General features: G+C 42.6%; 1 long non-coding RNA gene across 2 annotated transcripts in view; it reads right to left on the bottom strand.

Annotated features, from left to right (window-relative positions):
• Positions 1–330: 330 nt before the first annotated feature.
• Positions 331–9,492, bottom strand: part of LOC142652635 (uncharacterized) — a 28,717-nt gene continuing 19,555 nt past the window's right edge. Inside the window, exons 1-5 of one of the 2 annotated variants that reach the window (XR_012847871.1) lie at positions 2,642–2,929; positions 2,336–2,476; positions 2,018–2,064; positions 1,235–1,379; positions 331–823 (exon numbers count right to left, since the gene is read on the bottom strand). This is a non-coding gene — a long non-coding RNA (uncharacterized LOC142652635). Of the gene's footprint in view, positions 824–1,234; positions 1,380–2,017; positions 2,065–2,335; positions 2,477–2,641; positions 2,930–9,492 lie in introns of those variants that run through there. The other variant, XR_012847872.1, reaches the window with a different exon arrangement.

Genomic DNA, 9,492 nt, shown 5'->3' with positions numbered 1-9,492 from the left:
ATTAAAGTTAAAAAAAGTAAAGTAAAAAAAAAATAGGTAATGTTACAATAAACATTAAAATAAGTCTCGATACATAAAATATACACATATTCCGTATCGTTGTGACAGTAATAACACATTTATAGTATCAATCATGTTTACGCTGTTATAAAAAAAAATAAATTCACTTATTAATGTGAGGCACGAGGTGTTATGAATTTTGTACCTCCATGTGCCTCATATTAATAGTAATTAACCCCATCATGTTCCTCACACATTAACCCAATGTTGTCCATTATGACTGAGGATCATGGTGGGGTTAATTACTATTAATGTGGGGCAAATGGAGGTACTAAATTCATCACACCACGCGCCTCACATCAGGAAATGGAAGAACTTTGTTTTTATTATTATTGTTAGCAAAGTATCGTTTTGGTATCGAGTATCGCAATACTACACAAAGTATGGGTATGGAAGTCCAAATGCTGGTATCGTGGCAACCCTATAGCATTGTACTGAAAATCAATGTGTCATTTGACATTTATTATATATCCAGCAATATGCTTAAATTTAATCATGAAAGCAGCATTACAGATGAAAAAAAACAAAAAAGACGAATTCCTTGAGTGGATCTTCTTATCCCGTCCCCTTCTGGATAGATGGGCGTTGAAATGAGGAGGCATGGCCACAAATGTCACTCTGGCATCCCATGGGCAAGGACGATTATTATCTTCTTCACCCTCAGATTCTGCAGGATCGGCTTCAGGACATTACTCTGTCAGGTCCTTTTCCTTCGGTTGATGTTCATAACACGCAGGTTCCTGCAGCTGATCCTGTATAGTTCCTTCAGTTCAGAAAAGAGATTAAGTAAAAAGTTTTGCTGACATTCCATATGGAGCATATTATATGTAAGAGGTGGTAAATTATGAATACTGTACATTTGGAAGGTCTTACATTTCAGTATCATGAATTTTTGGTATTGCTGTATTTTGTCCCTCACCCTTAGAAACCCTTCTTCATGATAAAAATGTTTATATTGGCCAACCGCAGGGATATGCCATAAATGTATAACTGGTGAGGGTCCAACAGCTGGCACTCCCAACAATCCTAAGAATGTGGTCTCATGTCCCCTATTTACAGATGAGACCTGGCCATGTATGTGGGGAAACTCTCCATCCTACTTTCTTTAGTGCATACAGAAAAAGCTTAGTGAGCAATGTTTGTGGTGGAAAAGTCCCTTTAAATGAATACTTACAGAAAGTTTAACAGAGTTGTCATTGGGAACATGTCATCTCATTGAAGAATTTGTTCTTCGGTCTGTCAGAGGGAAAGGATACGCTTCTCTCTGGATCAACCCAGTCCTTGTGGAACCAATCCTGCGCCATCCGTTCTGTCATTTTCTATTTATTATTAAAAAAATAATAATAATAAATAAATAAAAAAATAGATAGGTGAATAATCACGTAATAAAGTCAGTAAATAAATGTACAATTCTGCCAGCAGAGTATCCTTTTTAAACAGTGCAAGCTGGGTGCCTCCCATAAACTTTGCCCCTGGGTTCCTCCAATTATCTAATTAACAGTGCCAAAAGACTGTCCCCTATAAACAATAGTGCCAGCAGAGTGCTCCCAATGAAAAATACTGGTAGTGACCCACATAGACAGTGCCAGCAGAGTGCCCCTAATATTTAATAAATAATACTGCCTGCAGAGTGCCCCAATGAACAGTGCCAGGAGACTGTCCTTCATAAACAACTATGCCGTTACCCCACATAAACACTGCCTGCAGATTGCCTCCTTGTAAAAAGTGCCAGCAGAGAGGGCACAATAAACAACACTGCCAGCATAGTGCTTCACCCAGCTATAGAGTTAAATGATCAATATATAAAAGAGACATGGCTGCCAGCTGTTACCACAATGGGAATCTTTCTGCATTCACGTTTATGCAGTTCATATTGAAATCAATGAGAGCAATAAAAATACATATACAGCAAACTCCCTTTAGTGGAAGCTTTCAACAGCCTTTCCAGGAGACTTGCCTGTTCTTCTCGTAGATCTCCTCTATTTTGGGAGTCTCCCAGATAAGCTAAGAGAGTAAGTAAGTAAGTAAGTACGTATGGTTTATACTGGGACAGATGCAGCACAATTTTGAGGTTAAAAAATTATAAATTCATACATAAAACTATATTAAGCCCCTATAGGCCCCTACAGAGCCTCAATGAAGGCCTGTCTTTTATATGTTGGGAGTTTGTATACAAGACACATGGTCTTTTTGTGGCCTGGGCCTTCCTACTAACATCTATAAATGGAACCTAAACAAATCATAAATATATAACAGCATAATATTATATCCTTACCAGAGTTATGAGCTCGGCCACTTCAATCTCCATTCTGTGGTATTTTGGGGGCATTTTCTGAGGTCTCTGCACACAGGATATATTACATGACCTGCTGTAATGAACTTCCATGCATTTCCTCCCTGAAATAGCTGCTGCATACTGTATACCAAAAATATAGATAAATATACAGAACATTATATTGCGGTATAGATTTTTGTTTAATTTTTAACCTAGTCAAGATCAAGTCAAAACTCTACTGTGTAAACAAGGCCTAACCGAAAGAAAGGAGGGGATCCAAAAGGAAAAAATAATAAATGTACTTACTTGGACGCCCTTCTGTGTTTGGCTAAATAAAAACGGCACCAAAAACTGCATGTGTAGATCTAACCTAAGAGTGTATTCCAGGTGCTGGCCTCATCGCATATTTATGGCACAAGACTGCATGGTTCTTGTCTTGGTTTTCACACAAAAAAAATAGACAAACCAGCAAATGTGAACCTTAAGCCATGTGCATATGTTGTGGATTGTGGCAGGATTAAGATGCGTATTCATGGCCTAAATCATGATATAATTTGCTAACATTTTGCCGGCAATGCTCATAAATGGGGTATTTTATGCCCCATACACGTGCTCTGGAAAAAAACTGTGCAGAATCATGACGCTGCCAAGGGCGTAGCTAAGGGCTCATGGGCCCTGGTGAAAAAGATCCACCTGGGCCCCCAAACATTACAAGTTACGTCAAAATCCCTCCAATGGCCTCCTGCACAGGGCTCTGAAGTCATTACATGGCATGTTGAGGAGTATGCTGCAAGTTCTCATGGATTCTCTTATATTCCTTATTTTATGATAATTAACTCCTTCCCGACATCCACCATATATATATATATATATATATATATATATATATATATATATATATATATATACACGGCGCTGTCGGGCAGGGCTTTCTGCAAACCACCGTACAGTTACATTGCGGCGATAGTGCAAGCTCAGGAGCTGAGACGGCACCATCACCAACGGATGCCAGCTGTATCTAACAGCTGACACCCTGCTGTAACAGCTAGGACCAGAGCTAGCCTCCGATCTGGCCGATTAACCCCTCAGATGCTGCGCTCAGAGATTGCAGCATCTGAGTGGTTTTTAGCCACCGGTATCCCAGAAACGTGATCACTGGGTTGCCGATGGCTGCAATGGCAACCGGAGGCCTAATACTAGCCTCCCGGTCTGCCAGCTATGGAAGCTTTCTATGCCCCACTCGGAGGCGGGGCCTAAAAGGCTTCCAGTACCAACGGCAAATTGGTGCCGGTTCAGCTTCCGGCTTAGAAGCTGAGCCAGCGTCATCAGCAGTGGGTGTCCGCTGTATGTTACAGCGGACACCCTGCTGTAACGGCAGGAACCGGAAATAGCGCCGATCTCTGCCATTAACCCCTTAGATGCAGCGATCGAAAGCGATCACTGCAACTTAGTGGTTTGTAGCAATTTGGCAGCCCTGCCATGTGATCCAGTAAGTCAGGAAAGAAAGAATATGCAGTGGTGCAAGCCCGAGGGGAACATTTCTTCTATTTCAAGAGGCGATTTATCAAGGCCCTAAAATTAGGGAACCTGGAAGGGGAGGACTCAAACATATCTGCTGGGAGTAAGGGCGCCTGTATTATACCAGGACAACAGTTTCCCAGAAAAAATCCACAAACTGCAACGGTGCAGAGTGTGTACCAAAAGAGGGATAAAAAAAGGACACAATTTGACAATGTGATACTGGACTGTGCATAAAGGATTGCTTCACAGCGTAACAAATATCTATGGATTATTTTATTGGTTTTTTTTACCCTATTATTATACCGCCTGACTATGCCCTGGTATACTCTACCCAGGTTACATATGCCCCAACATTATAAACTAATATACCAGTGAAACTCTAAATAGCCAAATGGCGCTCCCTCCCTTCTGAGCCCTACACTGTGCCCAAACAGCAGTTTACTCCCACATATACGGCATCGCCAAACCAAGGAGAACCCTTTTAACAATTTTTGGGGTGTGTATCTCCAGTGGCATAAGCTGGGCATGACATATTTGCCACTGAAATGGCATATCTTGGGAAAAATTGCAATTTTTACTTTACATCCGCAGCGCATTCATTTATGGAAAAGACCTGTGGGGTGTACATGCTCACTACACCCCTTAATAAATGCCTTGAGGGGTGTAGTTTCCAAAATGAGGTCACTTCTCAGGGGTTTCTTTTATTATTTCACATCAGAGCCTCTTCAATTATGAACCAATACTTTGTAAGTCGCCAAATTAGGCCTCAATTTCGCATGGTACTCTTTCACGCCTGAGCCGGGTCAATCATCCAGGCAAAAGATTAGGGCCACACGTAGGGTAATTCTAAAACCGGGAAACACATCATAATATTTATAGAGCTGTCTTTTCATAGTGGCACAAGCTAGGCACCACATATTGGCATAGCTATGGAAAAATTGCCATTTTCACTCTGCAACATCGAGTGTACACTAATTTCTGTAAAACACATGCAGGGTTAACATTCTCACTACAGCCCTGGGTGAATACCTTGAGGGGTGGAGTTTCCAAAATGGGGTCACTTCTGGGGGTGGGGGTTTCCACTGTTTTGATCCCACAGGAGCTTTGCAAATGCGACATAGCGCCGAGAAACCAATCCAGCAAAATCTCCACTCCAAAAGCTAAATGGCACTCCTCCCCTTCTGAGCCCTGCCGTGTGCCCAAACAGCAGTTTATGACCACATACGGGGTATGGCTGTACTCGGGAGAAATTGCTTTACAAATATTGGGGGGCTTTTTCTAAAGCTACGTCTAATTGTATTTTCATTTTCACTGCCCAATTCTAATAAAATCTATGATACACCTGTGGAGTCAAAATGCTCACTACACCCCTAGATGAATTCCTCAAGGGGTGCAGTTTCCCAAATAGTCACTTTTGGGGCGATTTCACCGTTTTGGTCCCACAGGGGCTTAGCAAAAGCGATATAGCCCCCAAAAACCAATCCAGCAAAATCTGTGCTCCAAAAGCCAAATGGCGCTTCTTCTCTTCTGAACTCTACGGTGTGCCAAAACAGCAGTTTATGACAACATATCAGGTATTTCTGTACACTGGAGAAGTTGCTTTACTAATGTTGGGGGGCTTTTTCTTCTTTATTCCTTGTGGAAATAGATTGTTATTTAGCTAAAATGACATCTTATTGGAAAAATTAAAAAAAAAAATATTTTCACGTCCAAATTCTAATCTATGAAACACCTGTGGAGTCAAAATGCTCACTAAACTTTAGGTAAGCTGACGGTCGTAATGCCGGGAATTTAGTTGGAGATAGGTAGCTGAAAGATGCGATATGGGAGAAGGTATAAGATTATCGAACGAACTGTAGAATGTCTGCCACAGTTAAATGTTAACTGTTTTTTCAGTTCTTATTATGTTTATGTTAACATTGTTTACATTTTCACGATTAGACCGAGATGAATACTTCTGAGAAACAATGTATAGATACAATGGACCAACTTGACAAAATTTAAATGACATATTCTGTATAATTGTGCACTTTTTCAAAATATGGGCAATGCCATGTTTTGCTTGTATATGTTGTATGTTCAATAAAATGTTTTAAAAAAATAATAAAAAATACTCACTACACCCCTAGATGAATTCCTTGTGGGGTGTAGTTTCCAAAATGGGGTCTTTCATTTGTTTTGGCATCACAAGACCTCTTCAAACCGGACATGGTGCCTAAAATATAATCTAATAAAAAGTAGGCTCCAAAATCCACTAGGTGCTCCTTTGCTTCTGGGGCCTGTGTTTCAGTCCAGTTGCACCCTAGGTCAACGTGTGGGATATTTCTAAAGACTGCGGAATCTGGGCAATAAATATTGAGTTGCATTTCTCTCGTAAAACCTTCTGTGTTACAGGAAAAAATTAATTAGAAATCAATTTCTGCAAAAAAAATAAAATTTGTAAATTTCACCTCTACTTTGCTTTAATTCTTGTGAAACGCCTTCAGAGTTAAAGGGGTTGTCCGAGATACCAACATTTTTTCAAAAACTCTGTCATACATTACCCCTTATACAGACAACCTAAATAAAGCATTATTTTAAAAAAAAAATTCTACTTAGCACATTTCTTCTTTGAATTTAGCACAGCTTGTTTACATGCAGTTCAGGTCTGGTTTGTTGATCTTTCCTTGTTATGAAACTTTTTTCCCGTGCACGCTCATTGCAGGCTGCAATGAGCGTGCACGTACCTTCCAAGAGTTCACGTGAGCTGTCCTTGCTCCTCCCGCTGACCTCCTTCACTGGACTTGTCTCCTTGCTGACATTCTTGAAGGATGGTGAGCAAATGTTACCCCCCCCCATTATGTTTTTCACATTTATGTTTTCTTTCTCTTTTCAGGTCTATAAACCTCTTTGTGTCTCCCTCACCCTCGTCCACCCTCACCCTCGTCCACCCTCACCCTCGTCCACCCTCACCCTCGTCCACCCTCTTCTATCTCATGTCTCGCTCCACTAAGGCCATGTTCACACAGAGTTTTTTTGCCGGAAGAATATCTGCCTCAAAATTCTGTCTTGAAGTTTGCGGTAGATTTACCTCTCCCTGCACGTTGATTTTTGCGTCATTTTTCCCGGAGTTTTTTGTGCACTGTTTGCGGCTTTGTTTGCGGTTTTGTTTGCCGCTTTGTTCGGCCCGTTTTTCGCTTCGTTTATCTTGGCGTTTTTTGCTTGTTTGTTTGCGTCTTTTTTTGCTGTGTTTTCCGTTGCGTTTATCGTAGCCTTTTTCGTATCGTTTCTTTTTTTGCATCGTTGTTTGCGGCTATTTTTGCTGCGTTTTTCGTTGCGTCTTTCGTGGCGTTTTCCCAGTAGTTTTTCGCGGCGTTCTTTGCCTCTTTGTTTGCGGCTTTTTCCGCTATGTTTTTCGCAACATTTTCCGTGGCGTTTATCGTAGCCTTTTTCGCCTCTTTTTTTTGCGTCGCTGTTTGCGTTTTTTTTTCTGCGTTTTTCGTTGCGTCTTTCGTGGCGTTTTTTGCCTCTTTTTTCGCGGCTTTATTTGCGATGTTTTTCGCGGCGTTTATCGCAGCCTTTTTGGCGTTGTTTTTGCGGCTTTTTTTGCTGCGTTTTTCGCGTCGTTTTCCGTCATGTTTTTCGCCCACGGCAATTGAGTGCCGCGGGCATAAAACAACGGAAATACGCTTTCTCTGCCTCCCATTGAAGTCAATGGGAGGTCAGAGGCGTAAACGCCCGAAGATGGAGCATGTCGCTTCTTTTTCCCACGAGGCAGTTTTACTGCTCGCGGGAAAAAGACGCCGACGCCTCCCATTGAAATCAATGGTACGCATTTTCGGGCCGTTTTTTACAAGTTTTGCTACGCTGTTTCCGCTTAAAAAAAACCAGGCGGAAACATCCCCGTAATTTCAGCCGTTATGGACGCCCTCGTGTGAACATACCCTAACAATGTAGGCCTAGATACAGGACCCCAGAAGATCTTATCCAGTTCAGGACTGCGCTATTTTGCGCCTTCAGGACCAGATACCGTTTAGCCATTATTAGCACGTGTTCGTTAAATGGCTATAACTTTTTCATTTGTTGCGCTAACGACGTGATTTTTGCGACGTTTTTTCCGTAGACAATGCAGGTTTCATTTTTTATCGTTTTTATACACACCTTTTTTGCCATTTTAGAATTTTCTTTCATAAAGTTTGAAAATAATAGTAAAAAAAAAATCTTTTTTACGTTTCAGCTATTTTTTTTTGCGTAATAACATAGTTTTACCCTAAAATAGACCTTTTATTTGTGATCGTCATTGTCTACTGTAAATTTTTATATATTACATGTCTATATTAGGGTAATTGGGTCAGCCAGTGGCGTAACTACCGCGGTAGCAGCAGTAGCGGCTGCTACGGGGCCCGGGGCTTGAGGGGGCCCGTGCCGCCAGCCGACACGCCCTCCCAAATGCCCGGTGGCGCCGCTAGCAGCCGTTATGGCTGCTACAGGGGTAGCACCGCTACTGTGGGGCCCGCGCCGCCGAGCCTTACACAGGCACTCTCATGCCTGTAGGTGTCGCTAGCACCGGAGGGGGCCCCGGTGCTAGCGGCAGCCAAATACATGTATTAGCGCTGAATGGCCGGGCATGTTCCGTGCCTGACCATCCAGTGCCTTACAATGACACTGATTGGCTAGCGGCGCGATGACATCATCGCGCCGCTTCCATGCTTGGAAGGTGCTGATTGGCGGGGCAAGTCATTCTGCCCCGCCAATCAGCGTCATTGAAGGACGCTCATTCAGCTCCTGCAGACATGCTCAGAAGAGAGCATGTCTGCATCGCCAGTGAACAGCGTGGGAACCGGAGAATGTGAGTATGTCAACTTTATATATTTTTTTCCTCAGAAAAATGTGAATGGCATTATCTATAGTGGGGGGGGGGGTCGTCTTTATGTGGGCTATTATATATAGGGGGGTCTATATGTGGGGCAGTAGCTACAGGGGGGTCTATATGTGGGGCAGTAGCTACAGGGGGGTCTATATGTGGGGGTGTGGGCCACTATCTACAGGGGTGTCTATATGTGGGGCAGTATATGTGAGACACTATACAGGGGTGGGCTATATGTAGAGCACTATCTATAGGGGAGCTATTTTTTAGGGTACTTTTTATAGGGGTGGGCTATGTGTGGGACACTATATACAGGGGTGGGTTACCTGTGGGGCACTAGCAACAGGGTGGCTATATGTAGTGCACAGTCTACAGGGGTGGGCTATATGTGGGACAATATCTACAGAGGTGGGCTATACGTGGAGCACTAACTATAGGGGAAGCTATATGTAGGGCAGCACGGTGGCTCAGTGGTTAGCACTATTGCCTTGCAGCTCTGGAGTCCATATGTGGGCACTATCTACAGGGGCTTCTATGTAGGTCACTATCTACAGGGGGCACTATCTACAGGGGGCACTATCTACAGGGGGCACTATCTACAGGGGGCACGGTGTGTGTGTGTGTGTGTGTGTGTGTGTGTGTGTGTGTGTGTGTGTGTGTGTGTGTGTGTGTGTGTGTGTGTGTGAGACAGTTATATTTAGATGTGTTGAGAATTGTAACTTTGTTTACAGGTGCAGAAATGTTTTAAAAGTGAGAAGCTGAAGACATCTAAACGGAAAACTGCAGAAGT

The sequence above is a fragment of the Rhinoderma darwinii genome, chromosome 5, assembly GCF_050947455.1.
Source record: "Rhinoderma darwinii isolate aRhiDar2 chromosome 5, aRhiDar2.hap1, whole genome shotgun sequence".
Taxonomy (NCBI): domain Eukaryota; kingdom Metazoa; phylum Chordata; class Amphibia; order Anura; family Rhinodermatidae; genus Rhinoderma; species Rhinoderma darwinii.
Note: the sequence above shows the minus strand (reverse complement) of the source record. Positions and strands in the feature narration are given on the sequence as shown.